This window comes from Bos indicus, chromosome 14 (genome assembly GCF_029378745.1).
Source record: "Bos indicus isolate NIAB-ARS_2022 breed Sahiwal x Tharparkar chromosome 14, NIAB-ARS_B.indTharparkar_mat_pri_1.0, whole genome shotgun sequence".
Lineage (NCBI taxonomy): Eukaryota > Metazoa > Chordata > Mammalia > Artiodactyla > Bovidae > Bos > Bos indicus.
This window is the reverse complement of record NC_091773.1, coordinates 12618572-12646462: the sequence shown is the minus strand read 5'-3', so window position 1 is coordinate 12646462 and position 27891 is coordinate 12618572. Positions and strand designations below refer to the sequence as shown.

The window sequence follows — 27891 nt, the reverse complement described above, 5'->3', positions numbered from 1 at the left end:
CTGGGCCTTGCTGCCCTCGTGGGTAGGGAAATGTCTGATTTCTAGCCTGAGTGCAGAGGCAGCAGCACTTAGTCTGGGATGACAGGTGTCAGCCACGAGGCTGCTCCCGTGGGGCCCTGGACCGTCAGGCGCTCGGTGGAGGTGCTGCCGGGCCCGCCAGCGGTGGTGGTGCCGATGCTGCCGCCAGAGCTGCCATTTCCTGGCCCACATCGGCTCCTCCAGTTTTTCCTTTGCAATCGAGTGGCCACTTCGCATTTCTGCTTGGCCTGATCAAGATCCCCTAGAGGAGGGCATGGCAATCCACTCCAGTATTCTTGCCTGGAGAATCCCATGGACAGAGAAGCCTGGCGGGCTACGGTCCATAGGGTTGCAAAGAGTCGGACATGACTGAAGCGACTTAGCTTGTGCATACACAGCCTCCTCATCGCACAAGTCTGTCTTTAGCTTCTTGGAAGAACCCGTTTCTCTTTGAGCCCTCTTATCCTAGGCTGCTGCTAGAGCAGGCCTGACCTTCTTTTTTATTTTTTTTTCAAATTTAATTAACTGATAGGCCCCTGTGAGGATTGGAGTCGAGGGAGAGGGTCTGGGGTCAGTGCTGCCCCCTACATCCACAGACACCCCAGCCGGCATTCCTGTACATGGCTTAGTGACCTGGACCTTTCCTCCATAGCGGGGCTGGCCTGGGCCCCTGGGGTCTACCCAGGCTGAGTCTAGACTGATCCCAGTGAATAGCCAAGGGGTTGCTTAGTGTTTATCAATGCCTAATCAGTCTTCCAACCCAGGGAAGTGGGTGGCACCCCACCTCTACACGTGAAGAAACTGAGGTTCAGAGAGATCCAGAGAACTGCCAAACTTGTCTCAGGAGAGTGGAGAAGCTGGTATGTACCTGCCAATAAGTCACTTTTAGCCTCCCTGCTTCTGCTTGGCTGGTGGTTCTCACGCATGCAGTGAAGTGTACAAGATGCCTCTAGCTTACACGGGGAGCGGACTTTAAAAAAAAACATTTTATGTTTATTTTCATTTGAATTAGAGAAAGAGCATGCCTGTGATTTTACAGATATTACTGCTTAAGACGTATTAATAGTTACGGAAGTTGGGAAGAGGTCAGTTTGGCAAAAAAGTTAAGGTGGCAACACCTGGACGCAGCCCTCCTGCAGGGAGCTCAGTTTAGAGCGCACATCCTTGCTTCCACTGCTGGCACTTGGGCTGTGTGGCTCCGGCCACATCACGGGAGATAAGGGGTCCCCCAGACTGACCGAGTGGCTCTGTGTCCCACCTCATGCCAGTTGTGATGTTCAGTCCACCGTGATCCTCCCTAAATCCAGAAGATTCATGATGAAGTGATTGCACAGCTCAGTCTGAAGCTAGACTGAAAACGAAAGGAATAGTGAATGATAGTGCTGTAGAATCCTGTAATTCTGCTTGAATCGACAGTGACTGCTGATCTCGGCTCTGCCAACTGTATTCTATTTATTGAGCACCAAAGTTTTCAGATCAGCTCCTGTATTACTCTCTGGGATTGGATTATGAAATAGTAAATATTGCTACATGCAAATCAGTCGACTCATTCACTTTTTTTTTCCCCCATTCATTTCTCCTCAGTAAATAGGGGATAGTATTACCTACCCTGTGGGTTTATTGTGAGAATTAAATAAGAGACTGTATTGAAGGGATTACTCAGTGCCTGACGTATGATCCTCACTCAGAGATTCTTAGTTAGAAGATCAAAACATACAGACCTACGGAAATAAAGACCATTGAGGATTCATGAGTTACTAACATTGAACATTAAATTTAGTTCTGACTTCCTGGTTAGCGCAACATACTGAGTCTGAATCAAGGTTTGGCAAATCTTTTGTTCCAAGGGCTGGGTAGTAAATAGTTTAGGCTTTGTGGGCCGTACGGTTCTGTCATTACTAGTCAGTTCTGCCTTTGTGTCTGGAAAGCAGCCATAGTATGTAAATGAAGGGGCATGGCTGTGTTCCCATAAAACTTTATTTATAAGAACTAGCAATGCACCTACAGGCTATAGTTTGCCCCTTGGTCTCAATGAAAGAAACCTGTTTGTTTTTGAAAAGGAGAGACTCCTCCTGGATCATAAACACTGAGGAAACCTTGTTACAAGATGTAGTCTTTTGTATGAGGCTTGTTAAGCAGCATATGGATGATAGGGTTCTCATTCACACTCTGGGTTCTCTTCCTGTGTGGATAGCAGACGTTTGTTGAGGGCTTACTGTGTCCCAGCCTCTGAGGCTGACCCATAATAAAACCCACAGACATGTGCATTTTGGCAGGGAGTGCTGTGTTAGCAAGGGGCCATCTTGCTGGCTCTTTAGGGTATTGTTTTTCGTGAGCTCCTTAATGTTTTATTCTGGAAAACATCAAAATTGTACAAAAGTCAAGTATCATAAATAGGGTGTCATTTCAGAGGAGTGTGTTCAGTGTTGGATGCCTTGTCCAATCCTGGAATTCCACACAGGCCTCCATGCTAATTACAGTGGCAGGCCCGGACCCCAGGATCCTGCCTCTTAGGGTGGTGGGGATCAGCTGGGACATTCTTGCCCTCTTTTGGCAAAGCACTGCAGTTTTTGGGAGACTATGGTTTTGGAGCAAGACACAGCCAGGTTGTGAAGCTTTGCTGTTTCACAGCTTTGTGACCTTGCTGTGGTTCCTAAACCTCCCTGAGCCTCTTTCATCATCCGCAAAGTCAGAGCATCATGCCTCAGAATCTTAACTTCTTACCAGGGTTTTTGCTCTTCCACTGTCAGTTCCTCCTCGTGGGAGGACAGAGGCTGCTGGCCTTACCCCTCTCTCCTCCCAGGAAACCCGGTCCTGGCTTTTTCAGCTGGAGCGTGGGGTGTGAGAATGGCCGTGTCCTCCTCCTGGGTGAGCCTTTAGTGTAAAAAGGCTTGAGGAAACACTGGCCTGCGGAATTCCGAAGTTAATGAAGGGGGCAGATTCCAGGAGAGTTCTGTTTGACCTCTCACCCTTTCTCCAACACCCTGTTAATCCCTGAGCGCATTCAGAGGCAATGGAAGGTTTATAGCCGCTGCACAAAGAACTCTCACGCAGTGGGGCAGGACCGTGGCCATGGCCCCTGGAAGCCAGGGTCAGGGCGTGTTAACCTGGTTAACCTGGTTAATGAGAAAGGCTTTGGGAGTAACCCAACAGGGCAAGGAAGGCCATGGTGAGGGGAAAGAGGGGCAGATTTGAAAAAGTTGGGGAATGATATTCAATTTCTCCAAAGGAGGGCGTTAAAATAAAAAATGGAGCTTTTTTTTTTTTTTTCATTATTCTGACATTAGAACCCATACAATCTATTCACTTAGGACTACTGGGGTAGGATAAAGAGAACAGGGTTGTTGTTTTTTTTTTTTTTTTTAATAAAAAAAATTACTAAAAAACATTTATATTGGAGTATAATTAACAATGTTGTGATAGTTTCAAGAGGACAGCAAAGGGCCCCAGCCATACATATACATGTATCCATTCTCCCCCAACCCCCGCCACCCCCCACCCCCAACTATCCCTTCCCCATGAGGAAAAGAACAGGTTTCTGTGGGTGGTTGCAGTTTTAGGAGCTGTTCTCTATTTCTGCTTTTGAGAACTTTCTGAGAAAAGGCTTCAGAGGCCAGAGCTGGGCAGTGATGTGCCATAGCTTAGGTGTCGGAGGCCAGAGTCCCACTCTGCCTGCGTCTGCAGCCCGAGGACTTGGGTGACTGTGGTGGGCCCATGAGGAGCTTCAGGGTCTTAGCTGTGCGCTTGTTTTCCCGTCCTCCCCAGCTCGCTTCCCGCCCGCCGCCTTGCTGGCACTCTGGTGGCAGGGGAAAACTTGGTCCCCCTTCTTGTAAAAGTGTCAGCCACTAATATCTGGTTGTGTAGGGCAGTTGCTGGCAATGGGTCTTTCCCTCCCGTCTACCTGTCTGCTACTCTCTGTGACTCCGCACCGGCTCGGGGTTTCTAAGGAGAGGGCTCGGCTCCACCTAATTACCAGGAATGGCCCTGACCCTCCCCTCCTGCCCCTGTGGAGGCTTATCTGGCTCCAGCCCAGAGCAGCTGCTCTCGGTGAGGTCTCTGAGTCACTCTGAGTTTCAAGACTGGGTTTAGCAGGTAGTTGAGGACATAAACAAATAAACATTAGCCAGGACAAGCTTCCAGCCCTCTGTTCAGCCAGGGGCCCTGGAAGCTCCTTGTTGCACGTTCAGGGACTGTGAGAATGGCCCTGATGGGGACATGCTGCAGGAGGATGATGGGGGCATGTTTGAGAGCCTGGTGTTTGCTGGCTGTGTGGCCTTGGGTAGGATGCTTGGCCTCTCTGGGCCTTCCTTGCCTCCTCTGGGAAGCTGGTTATCATGAAAATGAGATGAGCTGAGTTGTAAAATCTGGCTGGAGGTTAGTCACCCCCCAACCTCAGATCCCAACACAGAGAAAATCCTGGACATACGACAGCTTTGAGAGGCAGATTGCTTTTGAGACTGCCCTGTTTTCCATGCCACTCTTGGGACTTCTCTGAGGTTCCAGCTCCTCATCTTTTAATGAGGGGGTGTTCCTTGCCTCGTGCCCCTCACGTGCTTGTTGGGAGGACCTATGAGTCACCTCTGGGAAGGTGCCCGAGAGCTGGGCAGCCTGGCCGTGTCTGGCTGTGCTTTTCACGCCGGTTCCCCCCGGGAGGGAGTGTGGTGGGGGCGGAGGCCACTCTGTCCAGCACATTCCTTAGGGCTAAGGCCAGGCAGCTGTGGACCACCGCGTGCTCGGGACACAGGCAGCCCCGCCTCCCTTTAAAGTAGCGGAGCCCTGGGGGTCCTGTGGGTGTCCCCAGCTCTTGCTGTCCTCCGTCCTTCTCAGTGACTTGCTGGACCTCAGAATCTGCTGAGTTTGGGGGTTTCTTTGTGTCACGTGTATTATCCAGGTCTGAAACACAGAATGAGAAGCCACAAAGGACCGCTCCACCGCGGCCCTGTTCCCACCCCCAGGATTAACCAGTGGTAAATGAGGAGGCATGTTTGGTTTGAGTCCTTGCTTTTGTATATATTAGGAGAAAACTAGAGATAAAGTGAATGTTGGTGGGGACTCTTCTTCCATTCTGTTTCCTTCCCTTCATAGAAGTACTGCTCTTCTGAACTTGGGCTATAATAGGTCACCTTCTTATGCATGTGTGCATGCTCAGTCGCCTTAGTTGATTCTGACGCTTTGGGACCCCATGGACTGTGGCCCACCAGGCTCCTCTGTCTGTGGGCTTCTTCAGGCAAGAATACTGGAGTGGGTTGCCATGCCCGCTTCCATCACCTTCTTATACTTGGATTACAAATCTATTTGGAGGGCATTTGGAGGCATGCTTTGTATATTTGAAATTCTCGTGGAAGTGGCGTAAAAGTAGGGGTGTGATGGCTGCAGTTTGCTTCACCCCACTCCCTGTGTTATGTTGGTGATGCCATTGCTGTGTATGTTCCTTCCTGCCCCCCATGATGGATTTTGGGTTGTTTGCAGGATCAGGGGGCAGCCCTGGGGTGAGCTTCCTTGCACACATCTCTGGGTGCACATATGGGGGTCCCCAGGAGGATAGGGCACAGCAAAGGGACACTTTCAGTCTTGCCAGAGGTTGCCACGCTGCTTTTGTCGGAACTGTTTGCCTGGTGTCTCCCTGGGAGCCTGTGCACCCCCTTGGCGGGGGGGCGGTTTGTGTGATGTCCTGTATCTCTATGGTAGGTTACGCTGTTCCCGCAAGAGCCTTGAGAGCTGGAGGAAGACAAAAAAAAGAATGCCCAGCTGATGCTTGTGGGGTTCATGGAGCCACCCCTGAGTCTTCCTTTGCTCCCTAGCACTGAGTCCACATGGCTTTGAGGTTTCAAGTTGACACTGCATTTGAACTCAGATAGCCCTGGCGTTTTGCATCCTCCTGAGGGTGACACATCAGTTCAGTTCAGTCCAGTCGCTCAGTCGTGTCCGACTCTTTGCGACCCCATGAATCGCAGCACGCCAGGCCTCCCTGTCCATCACCAACTCCCGGCGTTCACTCAGACTCACGTCCATCGAGTCAGTGATGCCATCCAGCCATCTCATCCTCTGTCGTCCTCTTCTCCTCCTGCCCCCAATCCCTCCCAGCATCAGGGTCTTTTCCAATGAGTCAACTCTTCGCATGAGGTGGCCAAAGTACTGGAGTTTCAGCTTTAGCATCATTCCTTCCAAAGAAATCCCAGGGCTGATCTCCTTCAGAATGGACTGGTTGGATCTCCTTGCAGTCCAAGGGACTCTCAAGAGTCTTCTCCAACACCACAGTTCAAAACCATCAATTCTTCAGCGCTCAGCTTTCTTCACAGTCCAACTCTCACATCCATACATGACTACTGGAAAAACCATAGCCTTGACTAGACGGACCTTTATTGGCAAAGGAATGTCTCTGCTTTTTAATATGACGTGTACTTCGATAGAAAAAATACAGTAATGGTGAAAAAGAAAATTAGGGGAGATTCAGGCTCAGACTTTGGTATGATGAGGGGGTGAGAGAGGATTATGGACACGACTGGGTCTGGCATTCTGTGCTCCCAGGTGTCCGGAAGAGAGAGGCATGAAGGGGAGGACTCTTCTCTTGCTGCCTGGAGAAGTTTTCCTGATGCCCCTGTGGTTCAGAGTGTGGGTCTTGTTCCCAAACGATTCTGTCAAGTGGTCAGGTCTGGCTTGGTGGGCATAGAGGGTGTCCGTGTGTAGACACTGATGGAACAGTGCCTGCATGTTTGTTACGCTTTTTGGTTACCATGTGCCAAGATCGAAATAATCCTCCCAGCCACCCAGCAGGTAGAAATGCTTTCTGAGTCTCATGTTACAGGTGCGAACGCAGAGGCTCGTGTTCAGACACCCAGCGAGTAAGGCTGCAGCTGGGATTCTGAGCTTTCCTGGGATCTTGTTCCCTAGGCTGCCTGCTCCCTGCCCCAGAAATGTCAGATTGCATCGAGGGAGAAGGAGTCCCAGGTGGACAGAGGGGGCCCTGCGGGGGGCCTGGCTCTCCGTGCCTGATGAAGTGACACTTGCCTGCTCTGTTTGCAGTCCCTGGTTCTCCCCGCCACCGTGTCTCCGGAAGTCATGACCCGCTGGCCAGCACTTGGGGAGGACAGCACAGGAAGCTGTACCCAGCTCTGCTGGCCTGCCTGCGGGTGCCTGTCAGCCCAGCTGCCACAAGGGAGGGGGGTGGAGTGGGCAGGATGGGTGGGGAGGGGAAAAAAAAACAACACAAAAAACCTACAGCAAGCAAACAATTTAGGTCGTGCAGTGGACAGACCCCTGGATTGTTGTGAGATGACTCAATGACCAGACTGGGCTCAGGAAGCCTGGGCTGCAGAAAGATAATGTGAAATCTTTGTGGATTTTTTCCGGGAGTTCTTGCCCTTTTAAAGGATTTTGTTTTCTGCGTTATCACCCTGGGAATCCTGGCTGTGGGGTTTTCTAAGGCAGGGGTTTATGGAGAGGATGGGGCAGAGTGGGGGAGGGGGAAGGGGAAGAGGAGGATGGGGCCGGAATGGCCACATTCCCCATCCAGCTCCTTCCGGATTCGGTTTCTCTCCCAGGAACAAGGGGCCAATTCACGTGGCTCCAGTGGCCTCACTGGCCTGGAGTTGAGCCCATGCCTTCTAGTGACTAAGGAGGAAATGCCATTCCACTTATCCCGCGGGCCCTGCGTCCCTAGGCCATTCTCTATCGTAGCTTTGTGTCTGCCTCATCTTTTTGGCATTTGCCTCTTTGCTTTCTTTTTCTGGGTAATACGCTGAGGTTATGTGGGCTATGATTCCACAAAGCCCCACCAGATTTCCGTCTTCCACACACAGTTGCTTTCGGGTGACCTGGGCTTCTTGTGTTGAAGACGGTCGGCACCTCTCCCCGCCCCCGCTGGTCTTGGCTCTTCACCCGGCCGGGGGGTCTGCAAGGCCTCCTGGCTTTCCCGGCAGAGCCAGGGGGCTTCATCCTCTGTGGTCCGAGGCTCTGTGCTCTGTTCTCTGGTGCTTCTGCCACGTGGGTCCCTCTCTGCTGGGAGCCCAGGAGCATTCCTGGTGGGAGGACGAGGCTTTGGCTCACCTTATATTCAAAGCCCTCCACGCGGGCCAGTCCATGTTTGCTGATGAATGTTGACCTCTCCAGACCTAGCTGTGACCTTTTCAAATTAAAGGGGATGGGATCCTGCAGGCCGCATTTCCCTCTGTGCCTCGGGCAGATAATCACTGGTTAGAAGTGGGTATCTGCTGTGTTCTCAGGGTCAATCCTAGAAAGACATGCCTCACCTTCACTAAATCAGAGGAAACAACAGGAAAGCTGAGTGTGTGTGTGTGTGTGTGTGTGTGCACACACTCATTTGTGTTTGACTCTTTGCGACCCCATGAACTGTAGCCTGCCAGGGTCCTCTGTCCGTGGGATTTTCCAGGCAAGAATACCTGAGTGGGTTGCCATATCCTACTCCAGGGGATCTTCCTGATCCAGGGATAGAACCTGGGTCTCTGTGTCTTCTGCATTGGCAGGGAGATTCTTTACCACTTGAGCCACCTGGGAAGCCCCTTGAAAATAGTATAAAAGGTGTTTAATAAAATGATGTGACTTAGAGTGAGGAGGCCTGCGTTGTTACTTATGAGTAGGTGACCCTCGACTGAGCATTTCTCTGAGCCTCAGTTTCCCCACCTGCAAAATGGGAGCAGTGCTAGAGCTACTCCCCTCCAACCGCGCCCCGCCGCCCGCTGCCCCCCAACACACACACACCCTTGAAGGATGGCTTCCTGAGCTGGCACGTGCATGTTTAGTACAAGGAAGGAGCTCTCTGGGGAGTGACCCGTGGACACTTTTTTCATATATGAGCTCAGCGGGTGGGATGGACCTTTCAGAACCACCAGGGCTCTGCTAGGGGGCCTGGCGTGCCGGGTAGGTATAGGGGCCTAGGAGTGGGGAGGCCTGCATGTTGCAGAGCCAGGCAGTGGGCAGCCCCTGCAGAGACACAGTGACCAGGCATGTGGAGAGGAGGATTCTGAGGAGCTGTTTGGCCAGAGGATTTTGGAAGCAGACAGAAGCAGGGCCCTCCACACTCTTTCTTGTAGGATTGCTGGCACATCAGACCTGCAGGGGCCATGGTGATCCCCGCGGGTGGGATTCACTGTGCTCTGCAGTACAAGAAGAGGGGGGAGTCTTTCTCATTGAGGGGAGGTGGGGAGGTGCAGGGGGCTCAGCCCCAAGGGCTCCACACACATTGTGTCCAGCTTCAGGTCAGCTCTGCTCCATTAGGGTCGGAGGAACAGGTGTGGGTATCCTGGCTGTATGGAGGGGTGTCAAGGGCAGGGGGAGAAGGATTGGGGTGGTGGGGGCCGGCAGGGGGTGGGCATGGAGTGATGAGGACGTGCTTGGCAGGGTGACGCTTTGGAAAGCTGGTCTGTTTCTTAGCACAATTCTTGCTCTGTTGCCTGGGCCCCTCTGAGCTTTGGTGTCGTGATCTGCAGACTGAGGGTAGGGACCTCCGTTTTACGGCTAAGTGGGAAATCCTGACCTGAAATGGAATGGAATGTAGGTAACCAGCTGATCCCTCCCTCTTTTCTTCACTCTTCTCTGTCGCCTGACACTCCCTGAAGCCCATACCAGTCAGATCAGCAAAACTGAATGCCTTCCTGATCAGAGCTGATGTTCATCTAGTGTTTATGAAGTCCTGGGCAATGTGAAACAGACCTCATCTGTTATATGATTTAATTCCTGCCGTCATCCTAGGATTATAGTGCCATAATTGGCCCCCACTTCACAGATGAGTAAAACTGAGGCTCAGAGAGGTTGAGTACAGTGTCTGAAGCCACACAGCTAAAAAGTGGCTGCATTGGTATCCCAGCCGCAGCAGTCTGGTTCCAGAGCTTGTGCTGGTAACCACTGTACTAGCCTGCCAGGAGGAGGGAGAAACTCTGTCGGGGTGTGCGTGTGTGTGTGTGGTGGAGGGCCTTAGACATCATTGTGAGGCATTCCTGTGTTAAGATGTTAGTGGGCCAGGCTTGCTTGCAGAATCTCTGACAAATACACCACAGAAGATGGTTCTCAAGGGCTGGGGATGTGGGCTTTACCCGGTAGTTAGTCCCAGGACCTTTGCTGGGAGAGTCTGGGGAGGCTGGGCCTATGGACCCACCCGCTTCTGCATCTGCTCTTCACGGGGGACGCAGAGGAGGCTGGAACCACCTGACCTCCCTCCCTGGTCTCCACTTCTGCCCAACCCCTCTCAGGAACGTCTTCTGGTTGACAGCTGGGGTCCTTTGTTCTGGACATGGTTTTTTCAGATCTGTGTTAGTTGAGTGGATCCAAGTGCACCTGTAACTGGGGACACCCCCCTCTCCCAGGAATGCTGCCTCCTACCGGAGGGCCCCGGACCCCCACAGCAGAGTACTGTGGCCATGCTCCCGGCTCCCAGGTCTAGCCCACTGGCCTCGCAGCAGCTCCACGGAGGCCAGCCCTGGGGCCATGGATCCTGAACGTGGAGAGCCCAGCCCTGGGGCCATGGACCATGAACATGGTTACTTGGGTGCAGCATCGGGTGAGCCGGGCAGTACTTTGTTGTTGCTATTGATCAGTCGCTCAGTCGTGTCCAACTCTTTGCGACCCCAGGGACTGCAGCATACCAGTCTTCCCTGTCCATCACCAACTCTCAGAGCTTGCTCAAGCTCATGTCCATTGAGTCGGTGATGCCACCCAACCATCTCATCCTCTGTTGCCCCCTTCTCCTCTTGCCCTCAGTCTTTCCCAGCATCAGGGTCTTTTCCCAGTGAGTCAGCTCTTCGCATCAGGTGGCCAAAGTATTGTATATATAAGTAAATACAATATGTAAGAATATATATCAGGGCACTGCCTGGGACTCCCTACATATTCTGTTTCACAGACAAGAGACTGAGGCCCACCCAGGGAGGTTAAGGAAATTGCCCAAAGGTATAGCCCCAGAGCCGAGGCCAGCCCAGCTGTATCTGTGGCTCGTCCTGCTCGTCCTGGTCTGGGAAATCGAGTGTGTCTGGTGTGACAGGGGGGTCAGGGCTGCAGGGGACGTCCTGGCTCCTTCCAGGTCTCAGATTCCTCTTATCTCAGGCGAAGACAGAAAGTGCGGCTTTCCTTCTTATAAACTGTTTTAACTGAACCTCACCGCAGGTCCTGGGCGGTGCTGGTTTCAGGATGGATAAGGAATGGGTGCGGCTCAGTGTGGGATGTTGGCCAAGGGGGGTGGGCAGGGGTGCGACCGGCCTTTGGCAGAGACTTGGATTTGAGCGCCCCCGGTTGGGTGAGCCTTGGGCCCTGGGCCATCTCTTTACTGCCTTTAAGGGAGAGTCCATTTTTCAATTCTATGATTCTGCAGTTGGAGCATTTGGAGCTGGGACTCAGCTTGCTGTTCAGAAATCTGTACTTTCATAGGCAGTTTAGGAAGAAGGATTGTCTGTCTCACTGAAGGCTATGTCAATTCATGAAACCCACCACAATGAACTGCTCTGCAAGACTGACTTTATTATCACCATTCCCATTTTACAGATGAAAACACCAAGGCTCGGGAGAGTTAGATAACCTGCTCCAGAGATCCCTCAGCTAGGAAGCGGCCGAGTGGGGATTTGAACCCAGGGAGAGGCTGCAGAGTCATGCAGGCAACACTCTCCTGGTTTTATAGAACTGCATTCCAAGAGGGTCCAGCCGTTTGGAGCTGCCTTTGCCTCACATTACTGGAGAAGCTGGTTTATCCCCATTTTGAGAGATGAGTAAAAAGATGGCTCCGAGTAGTTAAGGAATGTGCCAGTATTCAACAGGTTGTAAATAGCAGTATTAAGATTGAACCCAGGTCTACTGACTCCAAATATAGAGGTACTCTTTTTTTTTAAATTTTAATTAATTAATTTATTTGATCTTAGTTGGAGCTAGCGGGATCTTCGACCTTTGTTGCAGCATGTGGGATTTATTTGTTAGTTGTGGCATGCCGGGTCTTTAGCTGTGGCATGTGACCTCTTAGTTGCAGCATGTGGGATCTAGTTCCCTGACTGGGGATCGAACCTGGGCCCCCTGGATTGGGAGTGCAGAGTCTTATCCACTGGACCACCAGGGAAATCCCTTGGGTCCCTCTTACATCGCTTCCTCCCTTTCTTGCTAACTTGGAGGCTCATCTCATGTCACTTTGTCCTGCTGGCCCTTCTGTGAGGTGCCTGTTCTTTGCTGGTTTGGAGCAGGGGGTTTCCCCAGTGGCCTCCATGTCTGTCCCTTGGGGTCAAGCACAGTGTCTGCTTTGCTTCTGCTCCCCCAGCACCTCACAGGCAAGCCAGGGCTCCCTCCGCACATAGGGTGATCAGAAAACGTGGTCCACTCAGCTGGGCGCAGTGTGTGCGCTTTGGTACCTAGAAGCCACACAGTGTTGAGATGAATGCCGGGTCCTGTGTGACCGTGGCTGCTTCCACCTCTTTGGTGACTGTTTCCACAGGGCCTAGTAGCTTGAGAGACTGTGTCAGGGCTCTGCTGCTTGAGTGGGTCCTGTCTCCCCCATGGGTGGTCTTTGCTCTGTGCCAGGTGTTAGCAGATTCTGCCCGTTTAGGGGCCTTGAAAAGCTCTGCAGCCCGGAAGCATTTCCCTTCTGCTCAGCCTAACCCGCTCCCCGCTGTGCACATTTCCTTCTCTGCTGTGGAAATGGGAACCAGCTGGCCACGATTCCTTGAAATCACCTCCTCAGCCTCTCCAAGTAGAATAAGCCCCGAAACAGCATAAGCCACTCCCAGACTTCCTTCTCTTGTCCTTCTCTAATACTTTCTCCCAGGTCCTGCTCCCCAAGCCATTTTAGCCATGTCTCTGCTCTCCTGGGGCCTTCTCCAGAGCCTCCAGCAGCTGTGTCCTTCCCCGGCCCCTGCCTTTCTGGGGGGCCCATCCCCACCAGATCTCTAGTCCTGGGGCAGCTTTGGAGTTGGCTGCTCCTTTGCGCAAAGACAACAGAAGACTCAACCACAAAGAAAACAACCCAAGTTAAAAATGAGCAAAGGACTTGAATAGGTAGTTCTCCGGAGCACCCCACTCCAGTACTCTCACCTGGAAAATCCCATGGACGGAGGACCCTGGTAGGCTGCAGTCCATGGGGTTGCTAAGAGTTGGACACGGCTGAGCAACTTCACTTTCACTTTTCACTTCCATGCATTGGAGAAGGAAATGGCAACCCACTCCAGTGTTCTTGCCTAGAGAATCCCAGGCACGGGGGAGCCTGGTGGGCTGCCGTCTATGGGGTCGCACAGAGTTGGACACGACTGAAGTGACTTAGCAGCAGCAGCAGCAGCAGCAAGCACAGGAAATGGGAGAAATGCAAACCAAAGCCTTCTTAATACCTCCTAGGATGGCTTTGATAAACAAGAGCAACAAACAAGTGTTGGCGAGGATATGGAGAAATTGGAACCCTTGTGTGTTGCTGGTGTGGATGTAAAATGGTGCAGCCGTTGTAGAAGACCGTTAAGTGAAACATAGAATTACCATATGGCCCAGCAAGTCTATTCTTAGGTATTACCCCGGGGAGTTGAGAACACGTGCCCACGCGAAAAACTGCACCCGAATGTTTATAGCATCACTGTTCACAGTAGAAGGTGGAAACAACCCAAATGTCCATCAGTGGATGAAATGAGTGTGTAAACAGAGTGTGATCATGTGTGTGCATATATCTGTATATACAGGTCCACACAATGGAACATACATATTATACATAAACATGCACACACACAACAGAATACATATATGTATGTGTATATGTGTATATATATATATATAGTGGAATATGTAGTCCATTACCTATCTATACACATGCATACCTACACACAATTAAATCTAATTCAGCCGTGAGGTAGTGAGGTACTACCTCAGGAGTGAGGTACTAACGTGCTGCAACATGGATGAACTTGGAAAACACAATGCTAGGTAAAAGAAGCCAGACACAGAGGGTCATATATTGTGTGATTCCACTTATATGAAATACCCAGAATAGGTAAATCCATAAAGACAGAATGCAGATGGTGATGACTGGGGGTAGGAGGCAATGGGGAGTGACTTAGTGGGTGTGAAGTTATATTTTAGGGCAATGAAAATGTTTTGGAACTAAAGGTGATGATTGTACGAGATTGTAAAATGTACTAAACACTCCTGAATTATATACTTTAAAACAATGAGTTTTACTTTATGTGGGTTTCATCTCAGTTCAGACACACAAACGTGGTAGCATTGAAGGTCCTCTTAGGCAGTAAAAAGAGGAGGCGTGGGACACTCGATTCATGCCAGATCAGGTGTGCCTGATATCTGATTCACTGAGTTCTATAGCGAAGGGATGGGCCCTTGTATTCCCGTTTTCCAGATAAGAAAGTAGAGGCCCGTCTAGGGCACTCCGTTTATAGTGGCCCAGACACAAGCGAACCAGAGCTTGTCTGACTCTGACCTGCCTCTGATCACTCTTCTATGCACCTTCCCTGCAACACAGAGACTTTTGTTTCATGTTGTTTGTTTTAGATACTAAGCTCTGTGGATGAGCTGCGCTGACCCTGAGGAAATCAGTTCTAGGTCCATTTGTGAGATGCCTGCTCTTTTCTTCCCACTGGTCCTTTGAGGTCCAGCCCACTCTGGCCACTCATCTACAGCGGTCTTTTTCTCACATGGACTCCTCACATGCCTTACAGGGAGGCAAAGATTTGTAGCCGGAGGAGACAGAAGATGGGGGTTTGAGTCATGGTTCTGCTGTGTGATCATGGTTGTGTCTCTCAAACTCTCAGGCCTCAGTTTCCTTGAACATGCGATGGGAGATCATAAGAACACCCACCTCATCCTTCCTGGGTCATCCGTGCAGGGTAAGAGCTCTGAGCATGGAAAACATCATATGGACTCGAGTGATGGGAATGATCACTTTGAGTCAAGTTCAAGCTTCTTGCATATTCAGCAGAGAACAGACCTAAACTCCAAACTGTAGCACAGTTGGCTGTAGCATGGCTGGCGCTCAGCAGTGGTTTGTTGCACGAACAATTCGATGAATGAGCAGCATAGGCAGTCAGGGATCTCAACTGTGGGCTTGGTCCAGGAGTTAGACTTGTGACTTGTCCTTTGTGGGCTGCCGGGGACGGAAAACACCGAAGGTCGTCAGGAAGTAGTTGTCAACGGGTCTGTCTGCACAGGCGTGCCTCGTTCCATTGCGCTTCGTAGGTGCTGTTTCTTTTACAAATAGAAAGTTTGAGGCAGCCTGCGTCTAGCAGGTCTGTTGGTGCCGTTTTTCCATAGCATTTTCTCACTTCGTGTCTTTGTGTCACATCTTGGCAGTTCCTGAGATATTTCAGACTTTTTCATTGCTGTTGTATTCGTTACGATGATCTGTGATCTTTGATGGTTACTGTTGTAATTGTTTGGTTTTATTTTTTTTAATTAAGGTATGTATATTAGAAATAATGCGGTTGCATGCTTAATAGGCTACATATACCACGGTGTAAACGTAACTTTTTAAAAAGAATTCTTTAAATTTATTTTTTAATTAGAGGATGATTGCTTTACAAGGTTGTATTAGTTTCTGCTATTCAGTGACGAGAATCAGCTCTAAGTATATGTATCCCCTTCCTCTTGAGTCTCGCTCTCACCCCCGATCCCACCTTCTAGGTCATCACAGCGCACTGAGCTGAGCTCCCCGCACCTTACCGCGGATTCCCAGCACCCATCTGTTTTACACAGGGTGCTGTATATATGTCAATCCTGATCTCGAGTTTGTCCCACCCTCTCCTCCCCACCGCTGTCCACTAGTTCAGTCTCTACATCTGTATCTCTGTTGCCGCCCTGTAGATAGGTGCATCAGTGCCGTTTGTCTAGGTCCCATAAATATGCATTAATACACAGTGTAACTTTTATGTGCACTGAGAAACCAAAAAAATTCACGTGACCTGCTTTGTTGCCATGCCGCTTTATTTCTGTGATCTAGAACCGAATCTGCAATATCTCTGAGATGTGCTGGAGGTGGACAGTTCCCTCCCGGTCCCTGGATCTGAGCCGCTTTTCCTTTCTTAGCGGGAATTATTGCAGGGAGACGGGATGGAGGAAGATGGAGGACTCTGCTCCCATCCCCTCTCACCCCAAAGAGGGCAGAAGCAGGACTGGCATTCCTGGTGGGCCATTGTCAGCCCGTCACCTCAGGCTGACCTTGTAACGGCGGGAGACCTGCATTTCTTCTACCCAGATTCTATCAGGCTTTTAGGAGCAGGAGCTTGACTCTGTGGAGGCAGTGGCGGTGTCTCCCCAAGCACAACTCAGGGGAGCGTGAGTGTCATCCTGGCTCCGCCAGCAGGATGGCTGGCCATCTCTCCTTGCTGACCGAGGCTGCCCAGGGGCCCTGGGTGTTCCTGTGGATTCGTTCACCCTCGGCCACATGACCTTGGCAAGGTCACACGTGTTGTCGGAGTCTTAGTTTTCACGTCTGCCAAATGAGGAGTGGGCGTGAGGCTCGGAACATCTCTCAGGTCCTTTTTGGCCCCAGAGTTGGTGATGCTCTCAGGCCTCAGTGGGCGCGTCCCATGGCCCTCTGCTCTGTCTTGTCCTTTGCTGCCTGTACTCCCATCCTTCCCTCTGCTTATCCTCCCACCCACCCCTTTTTACCCAGCAGCCCCTCTGGACCTGGCCTTATGCCAAGTCCTGAAGATACAGAGATTCAAACAAGCTCCCTGGCCTGACATGCTCACAGTCACGAGTGGGCCAGAGTTGTCTGAAGAAAAGAGGACTGTCAAATGGAGTGAGTGCTGTTGTCCAGAAAGGGGAGACTGGTAGCCACAAAGGAGGCTGGCAGCCACTCCTTAAGATCCTCGAATGGAGACTCGGGCCTGCTCCTGCGGCAGCTCCTGGATGGGCTTGTCTTGATGGGGAGGCTCGGTGTCGGCGATGACCTCAAGTGGCCCCTTTCGGCCACAGGAATCTTTGATGTGGAATGCTCAGTTGCTGCCTTTGCTGGAGAAGAGGGAGAGAAAGAAAGAAGGGAGAAAGAGGGGCCGGCCGGCCCTCCTGCACATTTCTGTTCGTGGGACCAGACCTCTGTTTCCTGGGGCTGCAGGCTGTGTGTGTGGGAGGCGTGGTGGCTTGGCTGGCCCCGGGGACGGCCGTCTGTCTCCGGGGACGGCTGTCTGTCTCCGGGGACAGGGCCCTCCCCACGCAGCGGTGATAACTGGCCCAGACAGACCTCCTTTCTAGGCCCTGTGTCAGCACCTTGTGGTCGAGGGCAGAGTGGAGCCTGAGTTTCCAACAGCCCGGCCGCCCGGCAGAGTGATGCTCAGGATGCAGCGATTCTGAGGGTGACGCTGGCATTTGCCCCTCAACCCCACCCCCCACAAGGGAGGTTGTGGACAAGACAGCTTTTCTAATAAGCAGCCTCTGCTTGCCCGGTAGGAGATGAAAGACTGTGTGTGAGAGTGGGTAATTTGGGGTTTTCCTGATGAAAGCAGCTGACATTTGTTCGGACCTCTGCACGCTGCAGCCCTTGCCTTTCATCTCTGCTATCAAAGCCCAGCTCATATTGGCCTGCATCCGGGGCGGGCAGTGCCACCGGAATTGAGTTGGGCAGAGACATTACTTTGCCAACAAAGGTCCATCTAGTCAAGGCTATGGTTTTTCCAGTGATCATGTATGGATGTGAGAGGTGGACTATAAAGAAAGCTGAATGCCAGAGAATTGATGCTTTTAAAGTGTGGTGTTGGAGAAGACTTTTGAGAGTCCCTTGAACTGCAAGGAGATCCAACCAGCCCATCCTAAAAGAGATCAGTCCTGAGTGTTCACTGGAAGGACTGATGCTGAAGCTGAAGCTGAAGCTCCAATACTTTGGCCCTCTGATGCAAAGAGCTGACTCATTTGAAAAGACCCTGATGCTGGGAAAGATTGAGGGTAGGAGGAGAAGGGGATGACAGAGGATGAGATGGTTGGATGGCATCACTGACTCAATGGAGAGTAAACTCCGGGAGTTGGTGATGGACAGGGAGGCCTGGCATGCTGCAGTCCATGGGGTTGGAAGAGTCAGACACGACTGAGCGACTGAATTGAACTGAACTGAACTGAATGGTAAAATATAAAGGAAATAGTAAAGTGACCCTTGCGATGGATGGTTTAGTGGTGGCCTCGGGGCAAGTTCGGACTCTCCTGGTTGGAGGTGGGGGATTTCCCCCTCTGGAGCAGGTTGTGTATGACTGTCCCCGGTGGGGCCCTTTAAAAAGAGCGTGCCTTTTGGAGTTGGGTAGGGCTGGCTGGATTTGAATGCTGGATTCTCCACTTACTCTCAGAGTGAAGGTAGGAAGTTTACTCTCTCTGATCTGTGTCAGGAGGAATAATATGATCACCGACTCTAGTGGTCTTCACAGCTCATCCTATGTACCATCTGAAGCCCAGGAGACTCTCAGAAATGTTCATTAGCTTCCACCCTAATTGATAAGCTTGACACATGCTGTAGGCATTAGAGGACTGGATCTGGGACTCGTATTATTCACTGCCTTGTCCATACACTGCTTAACACGTAGTCAGGCCTCTGTGAGTGAATGGCAGATGCTCCATGAAGAAAGGAGTCTTTGCTATGCCACCCATACAGCTGTTCTGGCTTTGCAGGGTGTGGAGCGGGGAAAGAAGGAGGGAGAGAGAGAAAGAGGGAGTGTGTGTCTGTGTGTGTGTGTATGTGTGTGTGTGTGAACCAACCAAGAGTTAGGCTGTGTTTCTCGAGTCTCTGAAACATGCTAGGTTGTATGACCTTCACCATGTGTATTCCTGATGTAGGGAGCAAATGCTTAAGATGATGCATTCATAGAACCCCTGCTGCACGCCCATCTAACCACCTCTGAGATAAGTTGAATCCCGGTTGTAGCAGCCTGGCTTCTGGCCTGTCCCATCAGCCCTTGAATACCTCCCCTGATGGGGTGATCACTGCCCCTGAAAGATGATGTTGACAGTTCTACTGGTCCTCCTTCCCAAGGCTTGCATGCACTGCCCTAGCTCTCTGGGTTCTGATCCTTGGGGTCCTCCACTGCAACAGGCCCCCTCTCACAGAGAACTTTCAAGTTGATGAAGGCAGATGCCATGTCCTTTCTAGGTCTTCTCCATTGGGTTGACCGCCTACTTAGCTGGGTGGCATGGCTCATGTGGTGTGGCTTATGCCCCTTGACCTTGTGTCTCTGGTTCCCCAGCCCTTGAGCACTATTTAAGGCCAAAGCTAAGTGACACATCACCCACATCCAGCTCACAGGATGTACTGGGGACATCTGTTCAGCCGGCCGAGGAGCTGAAGGTCCCTGAGTTGCTCTTTGATGCGGATGATTTCAAGAAATACAGAGAGAGGTGACTTCTTCTACCACACGGAAGGGAATCAGGTGGCAAAGTCTCTTCCCCTTCTTAACTCTCTGGCCTGGAAAGTGACTTATTTAGTGACAGTAAGTCAGTCTGTCTGGGTTTCAGGAGGTGGCCCTTGGAGACTGAGCGTTCCTCCTTCCTTTTGTGACCTTGCTGCGGGGGGCCTTCCACTGACCACTCAGGCTCAGTTGGGGACTGTGGCCCAGGGCAGTGGAAAGGGCATGAAAATGAGAGACTGGGGATTGGGCGCCTTGTCTCTGCTCCACCTGGAAGAGTCTCTGTGCAGGGTTTTCATTCTCTAAAAGGCCTTACCTGTTTAAGGTGTGGAGGGTCGGCCTTTCCGAGCCCAGCAGTGTGGGTGCCCTGGGGGGGTGCCTGAGAAGGTCAGAAAGTGGAGAGAAAGCCCCCAAGGCCTCACCTGTAAGCTCCCCACCCCGTTTTCAGGTTTCTTGCCTCTTTCCTCCTGTACCGCCTGCATGCCCTCAGTTAGGGGGCGTCTCTGATTCTCAGCCCATCTACTAGGCGCTTCCGCCGGCTGGGAGCACTCTCTGGCCAGTCTCTCTAGACAGGGTTGGATCCAAACCCCTTGGCCTGCCACATCTGCCCTTAACTCTGAACCCAGCCTCCTCTCTTGCCCCCCTCCTCCCACTAGCAGTTCCTGCTCCAGCCACACTGAAATTGAGGGGGTCCCCCTATCTGTGTTCCTGCAGACAGATTATACTGGGAAGCAGAAGTCATCATAACACAAAACTATGCACTCATAAACTCCCTGCTCATGTCCAGCCCACCCACATCTGAAGATAATCAGTCATTTACTGATTGCCAGACGTTGTAAACATCTGTCAGTCCAGGGCAAGGTTAGAAGAAACCCTTAAGTGACCTCCGTTTGGCTTCCTCGCTGCCCATTCCCTCTGCACTGCAAACCGAGTGAGGCCCCAGGCCCACTGAAGGCTCACAAGCCCAATTTTCCCAATTCAGAGTTTTGCCCTGCCCCACCAGCTGTGTGACCCTGGGCAAGTTAAATAACCTCTCTGTGCTGGTATGCTTTATCTGTAAAATCAGAGTAACGCTAGTTCCTGCCTGCCAGAGTGACTATGGCATTAAGTGAGTTAATACGTGTAAAGGCTTAGAACAGTGTTTCTTGGCACAGGGTAAACACCCGTTAAATGTTAGCTATTGATACTGGTGTGTCCTCACAGCTTTTTACTACCCCTTGACTCATGTACTGGCCCAAAGCGAGTTGTGTCGGTAATTATGTATTATATAAACCGATGAGAACGGAGCTGTTTCATGAAAAACGAGGTTGAGCACTTTGGAAGGCATGGATAACGTTGATTTGCTAAAAACTTGTCACCAAATCATTGAGAGGCAGAACAGCTGTAAAAAAAAAAAAAGGAATAAAAAATAGTAAAACTCGAAGGAAGCTGTATTCCATATGTTTGGCTGATGACTCAACTTTTGCACTGCTTTAAAGAAAGGGAAATCAGAAACTGTACAATCAGGAGGATGTGTTTCGCAAGAAAGACCATCTGCATCTCTGGTCCATGGGCCAAAGAAAGACGCTGTTTCTTGACTGGCTCATTAATGTGCAGCTATAGTGAATACCTACGTGTCGGTCCTTTACGTTGCCCACTTGCTCGGTGACATGGAACTGGGAGAGACGGGGGACAGGACTAGTTCTGTCCAAGGGAGGGGGGCCACGACCAGTAACTGCACGTCTTGCCCAGACTGCAGACAAAGGTGCTGTGGGCAGATTTCTTGAGTTAGCTGCATTTGCCACGAGCCTCCTCTGAACCAGGCACTGATCCAGAGTCTGATAATACCACAGGTGACCATGGGGAGTGGCCAAGAAAGTGGACACAAGTCCCTGCCCTCCTGGGACCTCACGGTGTGTGGGGGTGGGGGGCTGTAGACAGAAGTAAAGGGCAAATATGTGGCACTTGCTCCAGCTGCTTGCTCTACACCAGGGGTTCCCAGCCGCCGGGATCTGATGCCTGATGATCTGAAGCGGAGCTAAGGTGAGAATAATAGAAATAAAGGCACAGTAAAGGTAATGCACTTGAATCATCCCCAGAACGTCCCCCCTCCCCACCTCCCCAGTTTTTCTGCAGAAAATTGTCTTCCACGAAACCCATCCTTGGTGCCAAATAGGTTGCAGACTCCTGCTCTCAGGGGAAGAGAAGCAGGAAGAGACTTGAGTCCTGCTCTGGGGAAGTTCTCGGGGACCCGGGCAGAATCAGGCCAGCTACCATGAAAAGGAGATTAAAAAATGATGGTGACCCTCTAGGTAAATTACAAGAAAGTGACTTAAAAATCCAAAAACTTAAAGAGGTCTTAGGAACATGAGTGAAGTCTCGAAAGGTCTTTTGCAAATGATTCTTTTAATTATGAGGAGTGAAGAAGTTTATGTTTTGTGAGAAAACTTGCTACAACGGGCTCAGTGTAAGATTCATTCATTCTTTTTTTTTTTTTTTAAAGGGAAGTATAGGCGATTTGATTCATTGTTTTGGGGGACAACACTCAGAGCAAACTTTTAAGTGACAGCTTCAGGTTTAAGCATAAGACTCATTTTATATTTAGAATTAGTTAAATTTAGAATTAGTTAAATGAGAATTAGACTCATTTATATTTAGAATTAGTTATCAGTGATATAGTATAGTGATATAGTATACACTTACAATGTGTAAAAAATATATGATTAATTTATGAATATAGAATATGTTGTATTTATAACTGTTTCCTTTTTCAAGATAGCCTCCTAAACAGACTGTAAGCCAAGTAACAGGAGTGGCTCAGGATCGCAGTCAGCGGTAGAGATGGGAATCCGAAGCAGATGGTGGCAGTTTGCATTTTCAAGATAAAGTTCCTCCCCACACAGGCCCTATAAATATCTGGCCCTTATTTTCAGTGGCTTCACTTCAAGTGGCTTTTTTCTGGGCCCTCTTCTCCACAAAGTCTCAGCTCCCCAGGTCTTTGCTTCCACTGTACCCACTTCCCTGCTCGATCAGCACCTCTCAGCTTCCTTCCTCCCCCGTCACTGTCTTCATCAGAGATCCCCCAGTGAGTTGGCTCACGTGCAGGGGAGAAGCCCTGTATGCCCGTGTCCCCCCAGCTCAGCACTGCCACCAGAGGGACAGGGTGGCAGGCTGGCCCTCCCTCTGCCTTGACGGCCGGACAGACCTGGGGAAAACAGGATGGGTGGGGATCCCCAGAATGAATGGCCAAGGCGGGTTAAAGGCTCTGGTGGAGCCGTTCCCCGGTGTAACAGGCAATGTGATCTCCGCATATCAGCTGCTGTCCCGAATGTCTAGGCCCCAGAGGGCTGAGGGGTCCCGGAGCTGGGGAACGTTCGTGGCTGCCTTCCCACCCTGCAATTTCCCGGCAACTCTGAGAGTGCCTGACGTGTGTTTTGGGCAGTGTTTGGTACTCCACAAGGAACATTTCCTCCCTCTGTCTGGTGTGTGCTTATATGCTGATTAGCCATTGCAGAAGACAGGGACAGTGACCGGAATCGCCAGGGGTCACAGCCAGGTGAGGGCTGGGCCAGGAATCGGAAGCAGGCGGTGGTGGTCGCCCTGCTCAGCACAGCAATGATGCCTTAAAGCAGCAGTTCCCAACCTTTTTGGCACCAGGGACCGGTTTCACGGAAGACAGTTTTTTCCATGGCCTGGGGCGGAGGGTGGGAGGGATGGTTTGGGGATGATTCAAATGCATTACATTTATTGTGCACTTTATTTCTGTTATTAGTACATTAGTTTTATCTCAGATCATCAGGCATTAGATCCCAAAAGTTGGGGACCCCTGCCATAAAGGATCATCTTATTAAAGCTCAGGAGTAACTCTGGGAAGCAGGTGGGGCTTTCCGGCATCTTTTGCAGTGGGGATAACTGAGATGCATCAGGTTGAAAGGAATGTGAGGCCCGGGAGTTGCTTGCGAACATTCAGTTTTGTTGTCTGGTGTTCAGGTTGGGGCTGCCTGAACAAGCACGAAGGGGATGACCTTGGGGAGGCCTCAGAAGGCGTTCCTGGTCTCCATATGCATCTTGCTGTTCTGGCCTGGAGCCCCCCACCCTTTGTGTGTGGTGGGGTCTATGGAAGGCAGACCTTGACCCTGCGGCACCCCACTTTCACTGAAACTGCTTTATCCCAGTAAGAGCCACGTGCCCTGTGGCTTTTGGAGGAAAGGACTATTTTGTCTTATTCTACGGGCGCTGGGAAAGAGGAGACTAAACACTGGAGACCCCCCCACCCCACCCCCAACCTGCGGGCACACTTTGAGGAGGAGGCGAGGGTGGCCGGGCTGGGCTGGAAGGTGAGGCTGGACTCCTGGTAAGTGTCAGGCTCCCTGGCACAGGGCTTCCCTGTGTTGTATAATCAGCTGTCACTTCAGCATTTCCCTGCACCGTGCTTCACAAGTACAGATCGAACATTAAACAAACAGTGACTGCTTTATAAATATTTAACTCCCACTGTTTAGGAATTGCTTGAGGCAGGAGACAAAATAAGAGTTCCTGGCGGGCTGCTGCGTGGCCCCTCTTTAGTGGCTTTGGATTGTGAAGATCAGGGTGTTTTGGAGGTTGAAGGGCAGCTGTATTCTGAAAGCCTTTTGTCCAAAGGCTTTCCAATGGTGGTGTCTTCTCTCTGTTTTGGGTGGGAGGGTGTGGTCTGGGGACTTGTTCAGGCCTAGCACGCTGTATTCCAGAGGCCACCAGCTAACATTTCTTTCCTTTTTAATATATATTTATTTATTCAGCTGTGCCAGCTCTTAATTGTGGCCTTACTTGCTGCATGTGGGATCTAGTTCCCTGACCAGGGATTGAACCCCGGCCCCCTGCATTGGGTGCACAAAGCCTTAGCCACTGGACCAGCAGAGAAGTCCCCCAACTAACATTTCTGTACAGTGAATGGAACCCATCATTGGTGGTGTTACTGTCATTCCTTCCTATGACAGCAGAACTTTTTTGTTTTTTTTAAAGTAACAGCTTTAATGACATACCCTACAAGTCACCCATTTAAAGTGTACAGTAAGAGGTTTCAGCATGCTAGGGGAACTGTGCTACTATCCCTGCAGTCCGTTGTAGAATATTTTATCACCCTCAAAGATTGTCTTCATTAGCAGTCACCCCGCCCCCACCCTAGGGAACCACCTGTCTGCCTTCTGGCTCTGTGGATTTGTCTCTTCTGGCCACCTCATACACATGGACACATACTAACTTGTTTCCCTTAGCACAGCTTTTCCAAGATTCATCCCTGGAAGTTCTAGCATATATCAATTCTTAATTCTTTTTCACGGCTGAATAATATTCCATTGTGTGGAGAGGGCTCCTTTTGTTTATTCTCATCTGTTGCTGGATGTGTGGAGACAACAGAAAAAAAAAATCAGGATGTGGCCGACTGAGAACCATCCAACGGCGGCAAAACTCACGCACGAATGAGGCTCTCCACCTCATTTCCACCACCTCTCTGGGAAAAGTTTAGGAGGTCGTCGTTAAGCCCGAGGCGGAGGTTACAATCTGTACAGCTGACAAGCCACTCAGCTTTTATTTAGCTCTAGCTGCATGCCAGGCATAAACCCATTGGTAATTCATTGGAAATATCTGATCATATAATCTCTTGCAGAGATCTACACGCTTATCATAGACCAATCCTGCTGGGTTTTTTTAGGTGGGAGAGTTAAGTCCGTGTTCTCGGCCTGTTTCCTTTGACTTCATATGCTGGCCCTCTCTGGGAGGGAGGAGCAGAGAAGAGAGATGACCTTCAATCGGCCTTCGTGTCTCACGCCCCGCAGACGCGCGTCTCCGTCCGGCCGTCTTCCCCTGGGGCTGTGCTCACCCTCGGTGTCTGTCACTTCCCAGATGTTTCCACACTCACTTGGAAGGCAGATTCAGCCCTGACCCAGGCTCTGGCTTAGGCAGCCCGACTCTGCAGGAAATGTTAAAAAAACGGGGCCTGTTGTCCTTCCTGGTCATCTCCCAGTCATTAAATTATGACTAATTGTAATAAATGCTGTTGATGTCCCACCCGGACCCCCTTTACCGGACCGGCACACTCACCCCCCAGCTGTTCAAGTTCACGGTCTGGCGTCCGCTTCTCTGGAGATCTGCTGCCTCATCCAGGAAGTTGCTCACCCCCCACCACCCCCAGTCTCTGCTGACTCAGGGGTACAAAAGGCCAGACCCCCTGCTTCGAAGTGGGAGTAAGCCCTGTGGTCCCATTTAACTACCAGAGCTGCTGGTGAGCTCAGGCTGAGGCTGGAGTCCAAGTCACGCCCAGCCTGTGGGTCCTGCATCCCTCGCTCCCTTTCTCCTGAGCACATTCCCCTGTGAGCTCTCACACAGGGATCTTCATCTCTGTTTCTGGAGTGTGCAGCCTGATACCTGACCTCTGAGCAAAGTCCCTTCCAGAGTCCCTTCTGATGACGTCTGGTCTTGGAGATTCTCTGCCTGAGCTTTCTGGCTTGGCTCCCTGAGTGTTTGGTTTTGTTGGTTCGGGTTTCAAAGTCTTTTCAGGCTAATCGGACCCTCGGAAAGGTCTGCACTGAATCACAGTTCTGGCATGTTTTCCCTCCTTCCTCCCCTCCCTCTGTGTTTCCTTTCTTTCTCTTCCTCCTTTCATTCCCCATGAGCATCCTCTCCTGTGTCCACAATGACCTCAGCAGAAAGGAAAAAGAAAAAAAAAAACTTGAGAAGGCAGGTGGATAGCTCACTAGCCTTAGTACCCAATGGCCCTGGGTCTGGTGTAAGCCCTGCCTCCCTGTAACCAGGGAGTCTGTAGTGGAGACTCCTCTAATCCTTGGTAATCTCTACTTCTCAGCATTGTCACGAGGATCAGGATGACCCAGAGGGGTGGCACAGTGCAGTGACTGGCAGAGTCTAAGTTCAGCACGCAGGACTAGGAAAGCGTCCCAAAGGACTGTTGGATGTCCTAATACTGGATACCCTGGATACTCCGGGCTTCACCCTTGGCAACCAGTTATTATCTGTCTATTCAGGCTTTAGTTCGCATTGTACTTTCTTCCTGGGCCCCTCTTCCTTTTTTCTCTGAGCCCCACTGAAGGCAATGTTCAAATGCCACTTCCTCCCTGAAGCCCTCAGGTACCTGGCATGTGGGATCAATACTTTCCAGCAAAGCGCTACTTCACTTCCTGAACAAGGGGTGTGTGTGGAGGGTAATGACGAAATAGGAGAGTGTGTCCTGGAGTCAGACAGGTAGGCGTTGGAATTCTGACCCTGTCTCTCACTAGCTGGGTGACTTTGGGCTGGTCAGCTGTCCCCACCACCCACTCAGACCCTGTGCACATTATAGATGCGGTGTCAGCAGTGATTTCTCCACACCTGTCACCTCCGAGTCCGCTCGCAGTTAGTGGGACGAGTAAACAACAGGCAAGCAGTGTGTTAGTCGTCCAGTCATGTCCGACTCTTTGCAATGCTGTGGACCGTAGTCAGCCAGGCTCCTTTGTCCATGGGATTCTCCAGGCAAGAATACTGCAGTGGGTTGCCATTCCCTTCTCCTGGGGATCTTCCAGACCCAGGGATTGAACCCAAGTTTCCTGCATTGCAGATGTATTCTTTACCACCTTAGTTAGCAAGGAGTGGGATTAAGTAAATGCAGTGTTGTGTGAGTTTAACACCAAGCTAAGGGTTAAACATTTTCTAAAGGTTCTGTGAGTCACTGGTGGGTGAGGTGGTCTCTCTGGTTGCCTTATCTTAGGGGGTTGTCTCCTGCCGCCTGCGCTCCGCTTGCTGCTCCAACACTCAGGCCCAGAGAGCTGAGCTAAGAGGGGGACAAAAGGGATCACCTTGTCCCTGGAAATTGGAAACGAGGCTTGATTCTGAGATGTGGTCATTGTTTTCAAAGGTAGGCCATGGAGGAGTTCACCGTCTTAAGCACCAGCCCCCAAGGTTGCCCCCATGAAACAGGAGGGCGACGAGTCACTTCTCACCTCCCCCTTCTCTCTGACCTCTGTCTTGGGCGCCCCTCGCCTCCCTTCGAAAGGAACCCAGTGCTGCTCACGGCCCGCTGCGGTGGCTGCGGAGAGGGGCCGAGAATAAGCTCGTGTTGGCGGCAGCCCTCCAAATACAGCAGGGCTGGGTTGACCTTTAAATAGACGGGCTCTGGGCCACTCAGTTCCTGGAAGTTTGAAGAAAGTCAGCCTTTCAAGTGATGCGACTTCCAACCTCAGGAAAGGTCCCTGTGTTTGCGAAGGCCATAATTGACTGTTGCTCTTACACTTCATTATATGTGGCCGTGCAGCCGCTGGGAGTCAGCATGCCAGGGCGAGGAGGGGAAAATCCTCAAGTATTTTAATATCCCCCTTCTTAGAAGCAAGATAAACATACGTATTGTACTTTGCAACAGAGGCGGGGGCTCGGAAAGGGAGCAACCTGGCACCGTCTGAAAGATCTTTTTAAGCCGAACTCTGAAGTTTCTCTCTCTTTTTTTCTTTCTTTCTTTTTTATTTGTAAGCAAAGCTGGCATGAGTGAATGATGCCAGCATCTCCTCGGCTGTATGGAAACCATCGTCCCTCTCCAGACTGCAGACCATCCATTCCTTCCTGAGTCTTAGACTAC

The 27891-nt window shown here is 51.0% G+C and overlaps 1 non-coding gene across 45 annotated transcripts in view; it reads left to right on the top strand.

The window, feature by feature from the left end:
- The window catches only part of LOC109568581 (uncharacterized), a 252126-nt gene that overhangs the window by 69414 nt on the left and 154821 nt on the right, over positions 1 to 27891 (top strand). The window contains exon 7 of one of the 45 annotated variants that reach the window (XR_011570511.1): positions 783 to 878. The exons of the other annotated variants lie outside the window; for them this stretch is intronic. This is a non-coding gene — a transcript (uncharacterized protein). The remainder of the gene's footprint in view (positions 1 to 782; positions 879 to 27891) is intronic. 45 annotated transcript variants of the gene reach the window in all.